The following is a 20268-nucleotide window of genomic DNA, read 5'->3' as shown; positions in this document are numbered from 1 at the left end:
AGAAGGCCTGCAAGGGCACTTTGACCTTTTGGAGTAGTGGGATTAACTATTCCCGGCATCTCCTGCTTAACCTGCAAACAAGCCTCTTCGGAAGTGTTCATGGTCCGCCCAGTTAACTGACCAGCTCATATGGGACCTTTGCTCTGGAATCACCGCCGTCTCAAGTTTTGACTTGAGACTTTGGGAACCGTAAGCTCTTGGTAGAAGGCACTCACCCGCCGAGTTTTGTACACCTAGCATTCCTAGAAGATCTGCTCACATTCAACCATCCCAGACATGGACCGATCATGGAACACCGTGGTCCCAGTCCTCCCAGCACACCAGACGGAATTAGGATAGTCTGTCTGAACCCGGCCTATGTGGTACCTGTGTCGCCCCGCTCTGGTGATGAACTTCAGGGGTGCCTTGCTGCTGTGCCCTCCTGTGCCCTTAGACAACCTGCAGTGGAACTGACCCGATCCCTTCCCCAGAAGCAGAGAAAAGGCCACTGTCCCACCATGGAATGAGGTCACGGAACACAGCCCCTGAAAGCCGGAGGGACGTGCAACTGCTGGACTCGAACCTGCCAGCGAACTGGACTAGACTGACAAGGTTTGGTCCAGACTGATTCGAGGGTCAGTGAGGACTTGCAACACTTGCCGGTGGCCCCAGGTGCATCCATAGACTTTTACGCACAATCTTCCCCCAAGGGCCACTCACGTTTGTGAGGTTAGTCTGAACTATCATCCTATTCCTGATACCCGGAAATAGCTCTGCACCCTTCTAGAGACCCTCCTCAAATAGTGGAACTCCTTTCTTCATCACCTAACCCTCCTTCCTGAGACACTAAAGCCTTTTGAAGAGACCCGCTTTGTACTTTAACGCACGATCGAGTGCTGCAGCGCTAAATGTACTTTTGAGCACAAGGCTTGCCTATTAGTTAGGATTGAGACTCCTGAAGAATTGCCTAAAGTATATTTTCACTGTCTGACCCTCTTCTGTTACAGGTTGCAGATCCTTCGTTGATAAATATTGCTTTAGGCCAACAGTTAATGTTTATATGTTCCGTAGTATAAAGTTGTGTTAGAATTGTTACTATTGCTGTGGTTTCATCTTGTGTTTGATTGAAAAGGCTTTAATAAAGGTATTTGTATTTTTGATATGTACACCTGACTGAGAGTCATTTGTGGTGTTGTTTGCTGTGCGTGCTCATTGTGGACTTTTGATCACCCTCACCACTCCTGAGACCTAGTCTTGACCGCTGCCAATGATACCTTGATTGGTCTGGCTTGTCTAGAAGGTTACCCTGTTCCAAGAAACTAGGCTGGCCTTTTGAACCTCTGCCCCCTCCCCCAGGTCAGAGATCAGAATCCATTTTACATAGCAACATCCTGATGAATGCAACACATAATTTGATTGCAGGAATAGGTCAACCAGTGACTTTGTCAGAAACGTGTTAAGACTTTCCCCAAAAAGAAACATTTGGATGCACAGTCTGACCCATAGAGACTCTGATGTTTCAGAATAAAGGCAGAAAGATCTCCCACAGAATTATGTGGTCGATCAATGAACATTTTAAATGAAAGAAATCGTTTTTGACAAATGGTGGTGGTTTTGGATTTTGAATTTGGGTTTTCAAAACTCACTTTCATTGCACATACATGTTCACTCAATCAGGAATGGTTGAGGCTATGGCATCCACTTTTAGACAAACGTTGCACATGCTGGTTCATCTGAGGAAAGTTTCATACACTAGGAATCATTCAGTGCTTTGATGTAAGTCCGTTTTGATCAGTTTTATCATGAATGGCAACCTCCACTTTCTGTGTGCTTCAGGTCATTCCACCTCTTGAGGCAGTCTTCATTGTCCTGAGCACAGTGTCCACAGCTACCATCTTGTCTCTCATTTCTGTCCTACGATGTTCTTCCTCTGGATAGTTGCTTTTCAATGATGTACTGCAAACATTTTCTCAGCATGGCTGACCACGCTTCTGCAGGCACCTGGACCTCTGCCCCAGTGAATATTGGTTTCCTGAACCACATTTTCAGTACCTTTCCTTTACCTTATCCCTCGCAAGTGGTTCACACAACGTGTTGGCTCGGATGTCAACAGGACATGGTTGATAGTGAATGAATTGTGTTTTTAAAGATGGCTGCCGCTGAGCTTCCCATTTATGGAATGATGATATTTCCGTTCAGTACAAATTCGGCCGATGAACGGCCGAATTACTAATCAGTGGTTCCTCCACTTTTTCAGCTGTAACATTAGTTGCCCCGAAAAGCGGGGGAAGTACAGATTAGCAATGGTTTTTGATGGTATTTCTGTGGGATGGAATTAGTGTTAGCCGGAAGGCTGGAACACACACCTGTGGCCTCGTAATTTCTTTGCTAATTCCCCATGCCCTTGCACGATCTGAATGACACAAGGCCTATTAAGATCATTTGTTTTGTCCTCCCATTGTCTCCCTTTCCCTCTCTTGGCGTGCCTAGAAATACTTGTGTACAGGCTCATCATAAGTGAATTATCATATCATAATCATAATTGTTCTGTTTACCATGGCTGCAACGGTAAGATTCTGAATGCCACCATTGGTCCAAGTTGAAGTCTTTTCCTGGTATTTACCAAGACTGGATATTTTAACTGCACTCAGCTCCAAATTGAGACCAATATGTCTTACAGTAATGGATCAGGCCAAACAAACATCTCACATTTGTTGATAGACCAATTTTTGTAATGAGTGGTGCCTAACACGAAAAATAATAGACTTCAAAAAGGGAAGGACAAAATCCTCCCAAAAATCAAGAAAATGTCAGTGCGTCTGATAAAGACCAAATTCCTCTTCATCAAAGAAGGTAGGCTGCAGTGTTGGTTGGGTGTCTCTTTCCTAACTCTTCCCATATTGTAGACCAGTACAATTTGTATTAGCCTTGGGAGGGTTTGATATGCATGCAAAGTTCTACGATTTGTGTTCTTTGCATTCATCTGGGTGCCATCTACTTTAGTCTTTTTACCTGTTTCCCATCAGAACCATGTCCACCTCCAAAGAAATGTTTATCTACATTGATTAATAAATGGGGTGGCCCACCATCTCCACCTAAAAACATTTAACTTCCTCAAATTCTCTGCCCCTCTCCTCCCCTCTCCTTTTCTCTCCACTGTCCTCATCCATTCTAGTTTCCTCTCCACGCCTTATCATACAAAATGATACTGCACCCATGACATTAGCATGCTATCTATTTCACTTTAGATTTGCTGCTTCTATAACATGCAAACATACAGCAATATCATATGCACCTAAAAACCTATCAGATCTATTGATAAAACAATGACGTTTTCACTGCCTTACAGAAAGTACCACAAGTAGTCAAGGAGCACATTTCCAGAGGGAGACAACTCCAGAGTATCAACTTGTTCTTTGGCGCAAACTCCTCAGCTTCCTCTACCGGTGCAGGACTTTGGGGGTAATTCCGAGTGAGGCGGTAAGGGGTTAACGTGCTGGTAATGGTGCTGGAGCCATCAACCCCTTACCGCCCCATTACGAGTCTGCTCGTGGGACCCGCAAAGGGCGCCTGGTAAAACCAGGGGCCCTTAGCGTGTCCCACTAGCAGACCAGGGAGCTAACAACGGGCCCGTTGTTAGCTCCCTCCCCATTCTCATTGAGCCATATGGGGGCTCGAATGGGAATGGGGATGTACCAGGTCCGGGTTACTCAAATGAGGAATTACCGGGTCCTCCAAGGTTGGAATGGCCTGGTAATTCCTCATTTAAGGAACCCAGACTCGGTACCCGGTAAGGTGGTAACCATGCCGCAAATTGTGGCATGGTTACCTCCAAGGTCGTAATGACCCCCTTTGTCTCAGAGGTGGCCTTTCACTAGAGGGCAGAAAAGAGCGGGAAAAGAAGTAGGGGCTGAAAGATCCTGCCCAATTTTGGTATGGGGTTGAATTGCAGGAAGTGTAGGAGGTTGCAGAAAGTGAGCAGGAGAGCCCTTTGAATGACGAACAAAAATTATTGGAAACTTGCCTCATTACACGGTAGGCGGTAACCATGGCACTATTAGCGCCATGGTTGCTGCCGGTATTTTACCGTGTCCGCCTTGGTGGATGTCGGAATTACCGCCCTACTCCAAGGTGAGCGGGGGCGGTAATTCCCCATTCACCAAGGCACTTCCCCATTCCCATTTTTGCCCCCATAGGGCATAATGGGAATGGGGAAGGCGCTAATTACGGTACCGCAAATTGCGATACCGTAATTAGCTCCAAGGTCCCTTTGCGGCACCCTACTTTAACGGCTGGTAAAACCAGCCGTTAAGGTCGGGTCCCACAAAGGGAACTCGTAGTAAGGCGGTAAGGGTTTACCGGTACCGGTGCCCTTACCGGTACTTGTAAACCCTTACCGCCTAACGTGTAATAAGGCCCCCTGGCACTTACAGGCCCGTCTCTACCTCCCACTCTCCAGAATGCAGAGGACTTTTCACCCCCACAGCAACAATGTCCATTTTATAATAGAGGTTGTAAAAAAGAGCATGGGGAGTTGGCTGCACATATGGAGCAGCAGGAGCCGGTCACTTCATATACACAGTATCATCAAAGAACAACCCCAAGAGGATCAACCAATGAAAGCTTTCCCACCCTTCTATGCCTGCACCACACCACCCTCAAATATCACTGCCAGCCCCCCTTCAACTGTTCAGCCATCCTCACAAATCCTCCAACCCTTGACACCCTGAGCATCGGACATGGCTGCTGAACTACTTATTACCCCTCTCCCTTTGACAGCATTACCCATGACACCATTCCCCATTGCAATATCCCACTGTGTAGTGGACATCGGCACCCCAGTAAACTCACTCCCTTATTGCTCCCCCTGTATTGGTTGCTGCCCATGGTTCTGTTAAAACATTTGGGCAGTTCTGAACAGCAATCAGTAATTGTTTAAAAATGCAATAAACATGTTCATGCCGACGGATCGAGGGAACAAAGCATCCCTACATTTTAATCTGAGGACCCCAAATCTATCCTTTGTCCAGTCACAGTTCATATGAGATCACATCTAGCACTGCAAGAATACGATCAAGGAATTATTGTGGATGTAGAGGAGATCCCAAATAAAGCCTGCACTCCAATCTCCCATTTTGAAGTACCAGGAATGTTCACACCAAGATATGTGATGTATGATGAGCAAATAAACCAGCAGAGAGCCGCAGTAGGACTCTGTCCAGTATCTATCAGTAAAACAGCACCTATTGAAGTACCAGTACCAAGGAAACCATGGACAGTAAGGTATCCATTGAGAAAACCATATCAACAAATGAAACGGAATGAAGATCGTCTGAGTACAGTCCCTGAAGAAACCAAAAAGGTCTTAATGGAAGACGAATGGTGACATCACTAGAGCCCAAACTGACTCACCTATAGAGGAAATGACAACCAGAGAATGACGCAAAGAGACGAAACGCTGTGAACAAGGATATCGTTAACCTAAAAGTGAAAGGACGATGTCAAAATGTAAGAAGCTTAAGTTGTAAGCATGGCAAAGATATGTGACCAGTTTACACCTGTACATATGCTTGGAACCGCAAGAAAGCTAAGAAAACAGTGTGGCTTGCTATCCTTACTAGTAGAAGAATAGTGTGGCAAGTGCCACTATACACAATCTACCTCAAACGAAGCATATTTTTATAAGTATATTTCTACTTTGCACAAGAAACAGAATCAACCCAGGTTACTAAAGGCCACACGAGAAAAGCTTCATATTTAGCAAAAACGAGAAGAGACAGCTGAAACGAGGTCGAGATAAGAAGACAAAGGCAGGTGGTGGGTGAAACGAGAATCAAATACACAAATTGATGGAAAAGAGGCAAATTCATGGTGTCTGAACCACGTGACCAGCCGAGCCGGACGAAAGTGAGAGCTCACACCTACGCATGGCACAAGGCCAGGCAAAGATATCAGAACTTTTCCAGACAGAAGATTCAGTCTTGAGGCCAACCACAGTGAAATAATTGACACATGGCTACTAAAGTAATGATTGATTGTAACAATGACTGGAGGAAGTCCGGGTAACTAAGGGGCACCTCGCACCTGGCCGACCATTCTGCGTGCTGCTAAGCAAAGTGGAAACGTATGCATGCAGTTGGTGCCAACACAATCACAATGGACCAAAAAATCTAGGGTCCTATAGTTAGTAGAACCAACGGGATGTCGTACTTTAAGTGACATCTGCAGTTGATGCCCACCTGACAGTATTTACCCAATCCCCTCACACCGTTACCATATACAGATATAGTACCTATATTAAAGTTACCGTTCCTGAACCAATATAATTGCATGTTAACTTTTGAGTGTTACACGTCAATGATGACTAGTTTTCAGTATAAATGTCATGATTTTTATGAAGTTCATTGGAGTTGAAGCGCGAAGGAAGATCGCCCCATTTCCGATATTCATAACTCCCCATTTTTTGTACTTGTCATTAAACGGACTCCCTTTGCCAAATCATTGAGTTGTCCTTATTGATTGGTGTTGGAGGCTCACTGGTGCCGCTATCTTGTTTTAAAGTGCTTCTGAGCAAACCCCAACTCTATGGGCCGGTTGGGGGTCTCAGAGCACACTTGGTAGCAGAGATTGATGGTTATCGATTATCGATTAGAATAAGACACCCATTGGCCGTCGACATAAAGTAACTCTAGGTCCTTGGCAATATCATGAGTCCTTTGCCATTCGGCTGAGTAGACCGTGAAGCTCCCCAGACAGTGGTAGAGTAAAAATAAAAATCTGCAGAGCGAGGTCTGAAGGGACCGTGTTACCCACATAACCCCTTCCCACTCCTACGGGCAGCTGAGTGGGAGAAAAGCCGGAGAAGGCGGAGACGAAGGCGGTGATCCCGAGGATCCAGAGAGGAGACATGCGATCAGTGAGTGAAAAAGACTAATGCTTTGGCAAAAGTGCATGCTTTAGAACAAGTGAGGGAAAAGGTAACGGAGGGAGGCGGGAAAAAACAAAATATAGTTAGAAGTAGAGAAGAATGTATATATATATATATATATATATATATATATATATATATATATGGGGAAGGGAATGATGACTCGAGAATAATTAAGTAGATAAAGGGAAGATACCGGGGAGGACACCCGAGAAAAGAGAGAGGGTACCGCGGTGGACAGCCGAGAAGAGAGAGGATCTGCCTTATTCCTACGCTTTTTATACAAGCATCTAGAAGGAACTTGCATCCAGAGTCCCAAATAAAGGGGAACGAATAGGCCACCACAGTGAGTAAAGATGCCATGAAAGGGATACGTTTAAACTCTATGTCAGGGTAATTCTAGAGGCAGAGATACATGTGACCAGCTGGAGTCGTCTAGTCTGTTAACGTCTGTTTTATGTGTTGATTGTTGTGATGTCATAGGACAGAAAGTTTTCCTTCGAGGAACTAGCATAAAAACTGTGCGATTAGATATTTGGCAGGTTGTAGAAGGAAACCTGATGTTTATTGAGTAAAATAGAAGAGATAACATTTTGTGGAAAAATCGGGATTGTAGCTTGCGGTGATTGGTGTTCGCTCATATTGTTGAAATTGTTTAAGTCACGTGAAGCTTTGACAAGTGTTATATAAGGGTAAAGGGAACAGATTTGAACATGGAGGACATAACTCCATTGGCACACCTGTGTAAACAATTCCCGAAACAAGCACCTAAGCTGAAAAAATACAGTGCGTAGTGGGTTAAGGGAACCGCCCACAAAATGTTTATGCCTTGGCCACAGGGCGGGTCATGATCTAAAGCAGTTTTGCAACACATGACCACATACTTCCACGCCAAATACACGAAATTGTGGAAAATGTATCAACAAGACAAGGAAGAGGAACCGCCATCAGACTAGATACTTAGTGTATGCACAGAGGGGGGTGAGACACCACACCACCACCCACCCAGTCTGAAATGAAAATTGAAAACAATAAGGAAGAAGGGTTATACCCGCTCACGGAACTTAAAGCAGCTACGGGGCATAGCAACCCAGCATATGAGTCACCTACACAAAGTAGTGACAAAAATCAAGATAAGGATAGAGATAATATCACCTCCAAAGTCCCAAGGGACAAGGAGAGATGCGATGATGAGAGAAGAGACCAGATACAGGCAAGTACATCTCTCGACAAGGAGAGAGAAGGTAAAAGATGGAAAAGAAGCGAGGATAGAACTGATGAAATAGCACTCGCACAGGATGAATGGATGGGAGGGCAGATTTTATTGAAACTCGTTGGAAAAGACATTGATGACGCAAAACGAAAGGAGAGATTAGACGATGTACAGAGGAAGGAGAAGGAAAAAGAAAAAGGATTAAGAAATGAGAGAATAAGGAAAAAAGATAGACAGAGACGAGAACATATATATTGTGAAGAGGAAGAAAGGCCTCTCGATCGTAAACAGAGAGCAGCCAATAATCAGGACAGACAGGAGCAGCGAAGATTAGAGAAATAGCAAAGAATATGAGAGAAAATAATAAAGAGACAAAGGGATGAGGAAGTCCAAGGGCAAATGAGCAAAGAGACGCAAAGAAAGAGGAAGAAGATAGGGTCCGAGAAGAGGCGAGGAAGCGCAGAGAATTTGATGATGATGTAGAACATAAGCGAAGACAGAGAGCACTCAATCTTGAATATCTGGAAAGAGAGGTTAAAAAACCTGATCCAGTGGTAGTCTGGGAGGACATAGAAGAATTCTTTCCTGGGTATGATTCAGTACCAGGCACGTCTAGGGTGAATATTGAGGATGACTTTGACACCAGAAGCATCGGAGAGACGATCGATAGAATATATGATGAAAGTGGGCTAGAACAAATACGTCAAGGGGAGGGGGAAGACGAGCACCTGGAGAACACTCAGCTTTACGACCCTGAGGATGTCTCCCGAAGTAGTGGGAATAGAGAACCGTCCCTAGATAGACTGGAAATAAGCAAGAACAAAGAGGATGCAAGAAGTTGCACGAGTTGGGGGCAGACAATGTCTGACACCGAAAGGGAGGAGCATGAGGAAAAGGAGAAAGAGAGAAAATACAAAAGCTGATTCTCAAGGGGAAAAGGGATGAGATGGTCAGACACTAGTGAGTCTGCACCAAGGGCATCAGATTTAGATACACCGTCAGACTGACACGGAGAAATATCTCACGGTCAGAGGTGGCTGTCTCCACCACTCTATGTGAGCTGGCTTAGGACATTGCCAGGCAGGCGGCGATGTGGAAATATTACCCCTGCGATAGACAGGTGAATAATGAGAGAAGAGAGAGAGGGCTATGTATCGCAATTTCCGTTGCTCGAGAAAGGGGGGGCGAATCCACAGTATATTCCATGGCCACACATGGATCGAGAAAACTTGAAAAACAAGCTTCCAATGTTGACATCGGGAGCCGGAAAATGGATACACAAGCTAGAAAAAATGACAGGGGGAACACGTTAGCTATAGGGAATATCAAGGGTCTCTTAATCACCATACTTGGTGAGAGAGTAGACGATGTGTGGACACAGGCAGGCTACACTGGTGTGACCACAGTTAATACCGCGCATGATGGAGCTCCATTTGACAATTGCAGAGCCGCGGTTTGGAAAGCACTATGAGTGCTATACCCAGATACTTCCAACATGGGAGCTATCATGGCACGTAAAATGAAGGAGTCAGAAGATCTGTTACTTTATATACAGAATTTTCAAGACGCGTGGGTACTCGAGCCTCGTGAATCTTGGGGGAAATCTATACCCGTGTTCTACCATATATTATGCCAAGGGCTGCCAGTGCCGGTACAGAAACAGCTCAAGAAATTGGTAGGAATCGAGGCCAAGCCATGGTCCGAAATACAGTTGACCATTGCACAATATTGCAGGCTTCTGCAAGAAAAGAATCGCAAAAAGAAGCAGCAGGAAAGGGTGAAGAGGCAAAATGAGTGCAGAAGAAATTATCAAAATATTCTCTTGAAAGAGCAATGATAACCAGCACAGACAGCTCAAGCATGCAACAAGCCATTAATACACAGCTGGATAATCAGGGCAGTACTGGGTTTTACTCCAGGGGAAGAGGATTTAGAGGAAGAGGATGGCAGAGTAATCAGGGAGGTTTCCAGAATAATCAAAGAGGTTTTCAAAATATTCAAAATGGCAATCAAGATATGTCAAATGGGCAAGTGATCCGACCACCGCCAGTATGTTGGTTTGTTGCGAATGACAGGGCATTAGCGCGCACATGCAGAAATCAAGGCATGATGCAAAATGGCCAAGCAATAGGAGCAGGCATGGTGAATCCACCTGCGTTTGTACAGCAGGGAGTTGCACAGAATCACACGGTGCAACAGCAAATGCCAGGAGCACAGAGTTTTCAACAAGGAAAGTCCCAAAGGTCACTGATGCAACTGTCACAGATAGTGAGTACAGGACAGGCTGTGAACCATGGAATAACGGGTAACACTGGTAATTGGGGAAGTCCATTCACACAAAGTGGGACAAACCTATATATGGACTAGGACAGCTCACTGGGAACCCTGATGTGTTCTATCCTATCAATGACACCAGACCCTCACCGGGAACCAAGGGTGGATGTCGTTATAGGGGATAAAGAATATTCCTTCCTCATTGACACGGGCGCAACATGTTTGTGTATATATGAAGGCAAGTTTTCCTTATCTGGTGATGCCATAAATACTCAGAGTTTTACAGGAGCTACAAGTTGTGTTCCCTTTACAAACTCACTTCCAGTCTCTATAGGAGAATGTGAAATGAATGTGCCTCTATTATATTCACCACAAACCCCAGTAAACATTTTGGGTCGAGATGTAGTGACGAAGTTACATATGACAATCTCGTTCACTGAGGAGGGCATAGTATGTTCAACTCCAGGAATGCACTATTCAAACGTGTGCAAAATGATTGGAGCATACGCAGGACACACAGCCATGAGGGCTGTACCATTAGAGCCGGAAATATTCACGTACGGAATATGTGTGATAATGGCAGGGCTGCCAGGCCTTAAAGACAAAATCATGAGGACTCAAGATAAATTTCTATTCAGGCGAAGAATACCTCTGCATGAGGAAAAGGGTAAAGTATTTCCCTTGGTGATACACACAGCTGCAGTACGAGGGAAAATGGCTTTGATTGATGGTTATGACGATGAAGGCCGACAATGGTGCACAGTAATCACCATTGAAGAAGGATACCGATTGAATGAGGTCACTGATGACTATCTGTTTGATGAGAAAGCAGATATGGGAGAAACAACAGTTGAAGTGAGCCTCACCTTTTTGGTGAGAATGATCAAAAGAGAAGTGCCTCAGAGAATGATGTTAGCACGGAACCGTCCCTAATATTTTGATGACGACAGGGCCCAGATGCCTGTCTCAGTATGGACTACAGGCCCCTATGACATAGGCTTATTGAAAGGAGTCAGAGAGGTGAAAATCAAACTGAAGCCTGGAGAAATTTTACCAAAAGCACGGCACCACCCCTTGTCCAGGGAGGTAGATGAAGGGATTTTAAGACAATGTTGGCTATGATGGAGCAGGGCATTTTAGTGACATCAGAATTGTCATGCAACACTGCAGTTTACCCTATCAAAAAATGAAAGGGAGGGTCTTGGCGTTTAATTCAGGATTTATGGCCAAAAAATTATATTGTTGAGGCTGAGTTGCCTTTCGTCCCTACAATTCTATGTAATATACCCGTTGATGCAAAATATTTCACGGTGATTGACTTGAAAAATGCATTTTTCACAATCCCATTGCACCGTGACTCACAAGATCTGACGTCATTCATGTTCAGACAGATGCATCTGAAAAGCACGAGGCTACCCCAGAGGTACTGTGAGTCTCTTTCTATCTTTAACAGAATCCTGCAGATGGACCTGAGCAATAGTGCATTAGTAAGTTTTGTCCTGCAATATGTGGATGACATCTTTATTTGCAGCACAACAGAGGAGCAATGCATACACGATTCTGTTCGCACAAATGGCAGCGTTATGACAGCAGTGCTCACAAAGAGAACGAAATTGGGGTATAAGCCCCTGGCATATTATAGTGGAAATTTGGACCCAGTGATGAGAGACCATTTCCTGTGCGAAGTTGAGCTGCTGCAGCGTTCGCCATTGAAAAGGATACTACCATTGTAATGGGGTACTCCATTACTTTGTACGTGGAGCACTCGCTATTTGCTATTCTAGAGAAACCAAAGGCCACACTGACATCTCAGAGAGTTTCTTCTTATGAAGTGATCATCTCAAATCCATCGATTAAAATAGTCCAATGTAAGATAGTGAATCCCAATATGTTCATAGCAGAGCCAATCAATGAAGGAGAACCAATACATGACTGTGCAAATCATGAAGAATTCTATGATGAAATTCCCAGAGTGAAAGAAAATGCATTAGCAGAAGGAGAAAGTGTCTTTATTGATGGTTCTTCGAGAATCGATCAAAGCGATTGGGCAAAGATATAGAGGCATCGCTGTAATGAAACAAACCGCCAATGGAGAATTTCGAGTACTCCTTAGTGCACGAATACCATCTCATTATTCAGCACAGGCTGGAGAATTATTGGCGTTGATACTCGCCATTGAGAATCACACAGGCCAGGAAGGTACTGTATACAGTGACCCTGCCTATGTGACGTCGACAGTGCACGCAGGCCTAGCGTGCTGGAAAAGGAGGGGTTACCTCCGAGCAGACGGCACGCCAGTGCAGCACACAGCCTTATTGGACAGGCTGATCAAGGCACTACAGCTCCCAGTGGGCATAGCAGTCGTGAAATGCACCACCCACATGAAAGGAACAGATTGTATCTAACGCTGAAATCAAGCAGCAGACACGGAAGCTAAACGTATGGCAAGCAAAAGTGAGACGATCATGGAAGTGGAAGTGACCCACACAAATGAGAAAATTATGGTTACACAGGTTGCACCTGAAAGCTATAATAATCTGGGACAAACACAGTTTATGGAACTACAAGGGGAGGCACCACAGGAAGAAAAAAACATATGGAAACAGCGAGGGTGTTCTTTAAACCCCTCCGAAAGCTTGAGGTGGCAAGACAGCACAGGTAAACCAGTAATGCCTATAGCCCTGTTAAAAATAGCACTGGAGCAATTACACTATCCTGCACACATGTCAAAAGAGAATGTAGCAGCAACGCTCGCAGAAGATTGGTTCATACCGAACTTAACCGAGCATGCTGCATTTTATTATAGTGAACTGTATCATCTGCCAACAATTCACAGCTGGGCACACATTAAAAGTAATGAGAGGAGTCATCCCAAGGCCAAATGGGCCTTTTCAGCACTTGCATGTCAATTACGTCGACATGATTCAAGTATGTAATGGGTACAGATACCTAATTGTTGTGGTGTGTCCATTCTCTAGATGGATAGAAGCAGGTCCATGTACACACCCAGACTCTACCTGTGCGGCCACATTTTTAGTAAGAGAGGTATTTCCCAGGTTGGGGGGGGGGGTGGAATGTGAAGTCATGAGATCAGATAACGGGACCCACTTTGTAAATGATGTTGTCAAACAGATTAGCTTGCTGCTTGGTATAAAGCACAAGGTCTCGTCGGCGTACCACCCACAAGGTACCGGATATGTGAAAAGCTAAACGCCTATTAAAGGAGTGGGTAGCCAAGTTTAAGCTTACTCTAAGAAAGGGATGGTTGCACTGCCTTCCTTTGGCACTGTATGCACTCAGGAATCAACCCAGTTCTGACCATCATCTTATGCTGCATGAAATAGCTACAGGAAGAAGAATGCACACTCCCCAGACCCCCCGAGACAGAGCTAGATGTGATGCCCAGTCAACAGGAGAAATCTTAGGGTCTGAAATGCAAAAATTACCTGAATTGCATGACATCTTGCCTTACTGTAATTTCAGACCAGCTTCAGCGACGACGAAAAGGGTACAGGGCAGCACGGAACACAGAAGGAGACACTACTTCAGGCACAGCTCAAGGACTTTGTGTTCCATCCGTTTTTCCTGGTGATACCGTCCTGGTAAAGAACCATATGAGAAAAAGGTGGGACGAACCACGGTTTAGCGGTCCCTTTGCAGTGGAAGACTGCACCCCCTCGGCAGTGAAACTACAAGGAAGGAGAGCTTGGATCTTCTTGGATGACATCAAACCATATATCGGAGAAGGCCCCCTGCCTGCACCCCAGCACGAGGAGACTATGAACGACGGGGAAGAACCACAGCACGTACAGACTAGATCCATGGTGAAGAAGTATGACGCAGGAGCAGCAGCAAAGTAAAGACAAAGAACTTTTGTGAGATAGTTGTGGTTTCATTTTGGACATTCCTCTGAGCAAAAAAAGAGGATAAGGACAGATAAACTAGACACTCTGTGCATCCTAGTTGCAGGGTGAAGAAGAAAACTGCATTCATAAACCACAACATAGTCTGTTAACTCTGAACTTTGGACTGAGGCACGCTGAAGCCTTGACTAGAAAATAATATGCCAAATCTTGATCGAGGAAACATAAATTGGAAGAAAATACAGTATCCAGATACCTTCCACACCAAGACCTTGTTTGGAATCACTTATGGTGTCCCACAGTAGCAACATCACCAAAGACGTGGTGACATACTTTGATCTAGTGCTAAGATCGTACCCATCACTGATGGGGAAGCTCACAAGTGTCACTGACTTTATTCAAGATCCTGAAAATGAAAACATTATAAAGAGATTGCTTACTGTGATTGCAGAACAGTTCCTCCTACTTCCGGAGTACAGCAAGGAAAAGCCAAATATCCCAAGCGGAGAAGGAAGCAAATGAGCTTATCAACATATCGTTTTTTTGCCTAATCGAAGAGTGTCCAGAAATTGTTGGGAGAACGACAGACGTATTGACTTTTCGTCGAGATCCAGCAAATACAGAACGTCTGAGCATAATCCTAAATAGTATAGTCATTCAAGTTGCTCTCCACGCAACCGGAAAGTGCAGACACTGTTCACAGTGAAGTGAAAGTCTTCAGTACTGAAACTCAGCAAGACAAGACAAATGTCCCTGTCACCAGAAGATAGCAGATTGGCGAGTAATGTCTTTTTCTGCCTAATCCAGGATTTTCCAGAGCTAGTGGGGAGACCTGTAGATGTTGACGTCCTCACATTCATCAGAGACCCAGCTAATTCTACACAGATGGGCATGCGCTTGCATGGAATAGTGATGCAAGTGGAACTTTCTAATCATCAACATAACTATTTGAGAAGATTATAGACTTTCCATTGAGGGACAGATCGAGAGAGCATTGCCAGAGATTTCATTTCTTATTTTATATTGACAAGGACACAACATGTCTTCGGGAATGAAGCAGATCAGAGGCATAGACTGGGAGCTGACATATTTTGAACATGCACAGTAAAGAGACTTGCTGAATTATTGCTTGATTTTGACACTCCACATAGCCTAGCAAGAGAACTGTATCCCAAGATAATAGACAATTCATTATTCAAATGAAGGGGACAATTGTGTAATACCTGCAACTCACACACATAATGTGAAAGACAATATTGTTTAAAGGATTATAGTAAAAGTTAACATTTTGGTGAATGATCGAGATGGGGATCCAGAGCAGCAACCTCATCCTCCCACAGGAGGAAAGACGTCCACATTTTTCTGGAAGAAAATGCTGCCGCCTGACCTACAGAGGCATAATATATTTATGTATTATATTCTATTATATTCATTATTGTTTTACTATCATTGACGATCAGAACTGCATTTTTTATTGGTGCACAAAGCGTTCCAATTCTAGTGTACCCACCTAATGATGCACGCATGAAACCTATGAAAGTACCCAGACCTTACATAGTCATTCCAGTCCTTAGAAGATCTGATGGTGGAATGGATGAACTTGAGATGGATGTGATTAGCAATGACAGACACACACACCTGTGGTAACAAGCAAAACAAAAAGCCGGATACATGGTCGGCAAAGTATGAATGTGAAAAGGTTACTGACAACCACATGCATGCAAACATTGAATGCACATACACCAGGCCTAGTGTCAATGACTGCAGAACCACAATCCAAAGCATGGGAGAAGAAAAGACTGCCTCCTATGAGAAACCCCACTACAAGCGAAGTGAAAAGACGAATGGAAGAAGCTGAACCCCTTCAGAGACAAGAGGAGTTAGAAAATCGACCAGCAGAGACAGCAGGGACAAACCCATATTTTCCAGTGAAAGGGACAGGTACAAGCTCCACAATACAACCATATACAGGGCCAATGCCAGCGTGGATATGGGCATTTCTAACCAGAAGGAAAAAGATATATGAGGACAAGGGAAGAGTTTCCAGACTTTTGTCTACTCAAATGGTGCAGATGAGAAGGCCTGCACCATGGACCGGGACACCTGAGAATCCTCCAGCACGAAGGAGCCATACAGATGCATTCAGGGATGTAGTCATAGCGAACTACATGAAAACCTTAAGAATCAAGAGAAGCATGCACGGAGACGACAATGAACTAAACGATTACTTGGACAGCACAGCACATTTGGGAAACAACATTTGGTACCAGCATATGAAAGAAGTTGGAAGACGAGGTTCAGAAGGGGAATGCTTTGTTTGTGAACTCCTACCGTACAGCATGGGGAAGTCCAAGATCTTCGTAGCTGTAGAAATTGATGTCCAGACAGCACACTGATGACCAGAGAATGACACAAAGAGACGAAACGCTGTGAACAAAGATATCGTGAACCTAAAAGTGAAAGGACAATGTCAAAATGTAAGAAGCTTAAGTTGTAAGCATGGCAAGGATATGTGACCAGTTTACACCTGTACATATGCATGGAACCGCATATGCTATAAGTGAATTCAATTGCCTTCCTTACTTTCTGAATTGTTTTTTCACCACATTGGTGATTGCTGCCCCATATTTTAAAACTTGTGTTTGATTTGAATTTTAAATAAATAAATACATATTTACCTTTACCAACCAGCCTGATTCCTGGTCCATTATGACATGGGGGTATTTTGAGAAGGGTGTGATATGAGTGGTAGATCACTCAGAATATTGAACCTATAGACACAATAAATAAGTATTTCATTTGTGCATTGCATAATAGGCTGAAACCCGGTGTATTGCCTGATTGAAATCCTTAGCAGTTCTTTGCAATATGCTATTTGTTTTTTCTGAGGTAGAGTGCTCACAAAATCATAAACCTACCGGGTTGAATGGTATTCCTGTAAGGAATGTCACAGTCTACATCATGAATGATTGACTTACACTGCCCCAGCTCTACTGGCCTTTCTAAGGTGGTTGATCTGAGCCATGGACTCTCCATATTATTAAATAAATAACCTCATTAGTCCTCATGGAAGCCAACTCAGCAGGATGAAACTTCATGCATCCCTTAGGGGATGACTGACTCTTGCCTAGCCCTATGGGCTTTTCAAAGGCCCATTTTCATTATGAAATCTCTATATTGCAATATAATAGACCTACAAATACTAAAGGTGTTGACTTCTGAATGATGAAAATCAGACCCGGGCATGACTGATTATGCTGGAATGACAACCAATCATACAATTCCCCACTTCAACTTTAATAATTTAATCAACTTCAGAAGGATGAAAGACTGAGCTCTTCCTGCTCGCATTCAACCTAGGACCTGCAGGTTACACATAGATTTCTGCAAAAGGTGCATTTATTCACAGAGATATCTTACTGTAGACTTGGATAACATTCACAGATGCACATGACTCCATTTCCTCCTGCTAACCCACTCTCACTCAGCCTCGGCCAACACCCCTACCCCACTTTCTCCCAACCTGTCTCACCCTTCCCAAAGCCTGCAAAGCTTTACAAAACTTAAAGATAGTTCTTGCAGATTACAGCTGGGAGAAAAATCTGAGGGAACACACAGACCTACCTGAATCTCACTAGGAGATTTGCAGGAACCCACTGATTACCTTTGTGTAAGTTTGCTGAGGTTTAGTTTAAACAAAAAAGGCAAGCAGAACTCATGTGATTCCCACTGGTAGGTGCACAAGTAGCACAGAGTATGTTAAAGATGTCTTTTCTCAGTCATAACTCAATATAGGCCCTTCAGAGAGGGAATTGCGTAGAAAACAAAAAGCCTTTATTTGTCAACTGCCTGGGAGAATTCCTCATGCCACAGATGATTAATTAACATGGCAAGACTCAGAGATTGTCCATTTCGAATACACATTTATAGAAACCCAAAGCCTTACACAATAATTCAATGCCCTCATAATATGCTAATTAGCATGACTGGTTACTCTCCACATTTACTAAATCACAGGGCGTATGTTGCAACTTAAAAAATAGAGAAAAGCAGTTCTGGGAGGACGCATGCTCCAGACAGCCTACTAAGGACATAGATTAGCTGTCTTGTTTCTCATTGGCTACTTCTCTGTACCTTATCTTTTTATGACTTTATGCCAGTTTCATCTGTGAGCAGCAATGTTGAAAATATTATATTCTGCTATTTGATTCTGCTAAATCACTGCACATTGGCTTTTGTCCAAGCCCTCCCTTTTCTCACTAACCGTAGCTCGAATTGCTATCTGAGCCCCACACAGCCCTATATTTTCTATTTATTCAACACTTTTGAATTTCCATGAGATGTAAGGTCTGGAGCTATTTGTAATGCAGGGTGTGGCATCCATTCTGAAAGGAATGAATCCCTTTGTCATTGTTATGGGCCTTATCGCTTTCTAATGTCAAATGAGCGTGTGTAATATTTCTTATGTCAGGGAGCTCTATTCTGTGTGTTCCTAAATTAATGTGTGCAGTGTCACCTATTCCTGTCATCTTCAGTTTGCAGTGTACCTATTTTCTAATGTACTTGCTTAGAATTAGGGCAGCCTGGCTGCTTCAATGTACAATATGTCTAAATGTTACAATGTTTAGACAGGGGGCAGGGCATGGGCCCTAAATGACATATTCACCTGTCTGTCACCAAAGGGAGAGAGAGTCTACTCCTCTTCAAGTACATGGCTGGCATGATAATGCTGCAGCAAAGGCAACATGGCAGCATGTATCTGGAAAACTGCAAAAGCTGCATCATTATTCATTATGAGAGTGCTAGATAACCAATATATAGAAGGGGCATGATAATCCCTTAAACAGTACACAAAGGTAGTATTGCCAGGCCAGGCATGCCATTTCAACTTACACAATATCACTGAAAAATTGCAAAATGAAAACACAAGGACATAGAGGACATTTGTGTCATGGTATTTGTGCAGATTATTACCATTTGCACCTTATATTGTGCCGATTTATAAGGTTACATGATCCTGAGTAATAGCAGTGTGTAACTGAATACAAAAGCAACATTGACAGCACAGCACATTCTATGACTGGAGCAACTATGCAAGTGAGGATCTGGAGCATGATACACTTTTTTAAGTAAATCAACAAGATCACCATGCATTTTATTTAGGCATTTCCACCTGCACATAAAGCAAAGTAATGCTGCCGTAAAGTGGTAGTGGAGTCACAACATAGTCACTGTCGTCAAGAGTTGTATATGGGTGAGCCTCCAGGTGTTAACACAGTTGTTTTGTTTTACAAACACTACACGGAATAATTCAGTTGCTAAATTTGCCACTGCTCATGAGTCCCCAAAACAGATGCTCTCACTGTCCAAATGTGTGTTACTGCATTTGCAATTTCTCTGAAGTACTCTAGTATGTAAGAGGTTTGCCAATCAAGGTTACTGAATACAGATAGTATCACAGCTCTCTTGTTCAGTACCATGGCCGGGGCCCACAGTAACCATTGTTTAGTGCTTTACCATAGACTATAGGCTCAACATATTTTATTTATTTGAAAGCAAGTTGATAAGAATGAGTTTTTTTGCAATTCAAATACATACATGGGGATACATTTAATGACCACTGGAAAGACCTTTTCCACATGGTTAATTGTCGGGCTGCTAACTTCCGTTGGAAAATGTTTCTGATCAAACCCTTGTAATGCCATCCAACAGCTCTGCCATCGGTATGTATACATGTTTCCAATAACCCTTGCACTAAGCCCAGGCAATTTTAATTAGATTTAGGCCCTGGGAATCAGGAGGAGTCCTGACCTCTCAAATGTCCTCAATGTTTCGAGTCATTATCCATAGTGATCAGACGCTTTTGGGAGTCTGGTCAAAATGCTTTTGATGAGTGGCCTCAGTGGCCCACAATGATTTCCGTGAAGAAGACTGTGTCCATTATGTCTTTAACAATGATTATCAGCCTTGGGGCCATGGTTGGTGGTTCCCTCCCAGTATGTTTCGGGTGT

Source organism: Ambystoma mexicanum, chromosome 9, assembly GCF_040938575.1.
Source record: "Ambystoma mexicanum isolate Mex_15411 chromosome 9, UKY_AmexF1_1, whole genome shotgun sequence".
NCBI lineage: Eukaryota > Metazoa > Chordata > Amphibia > Caudata > Ambystomatidae > Ambystoma > Ambystoma mexicanum.
Note: the sequence above shows the minus strand (reverse complement) of the source record.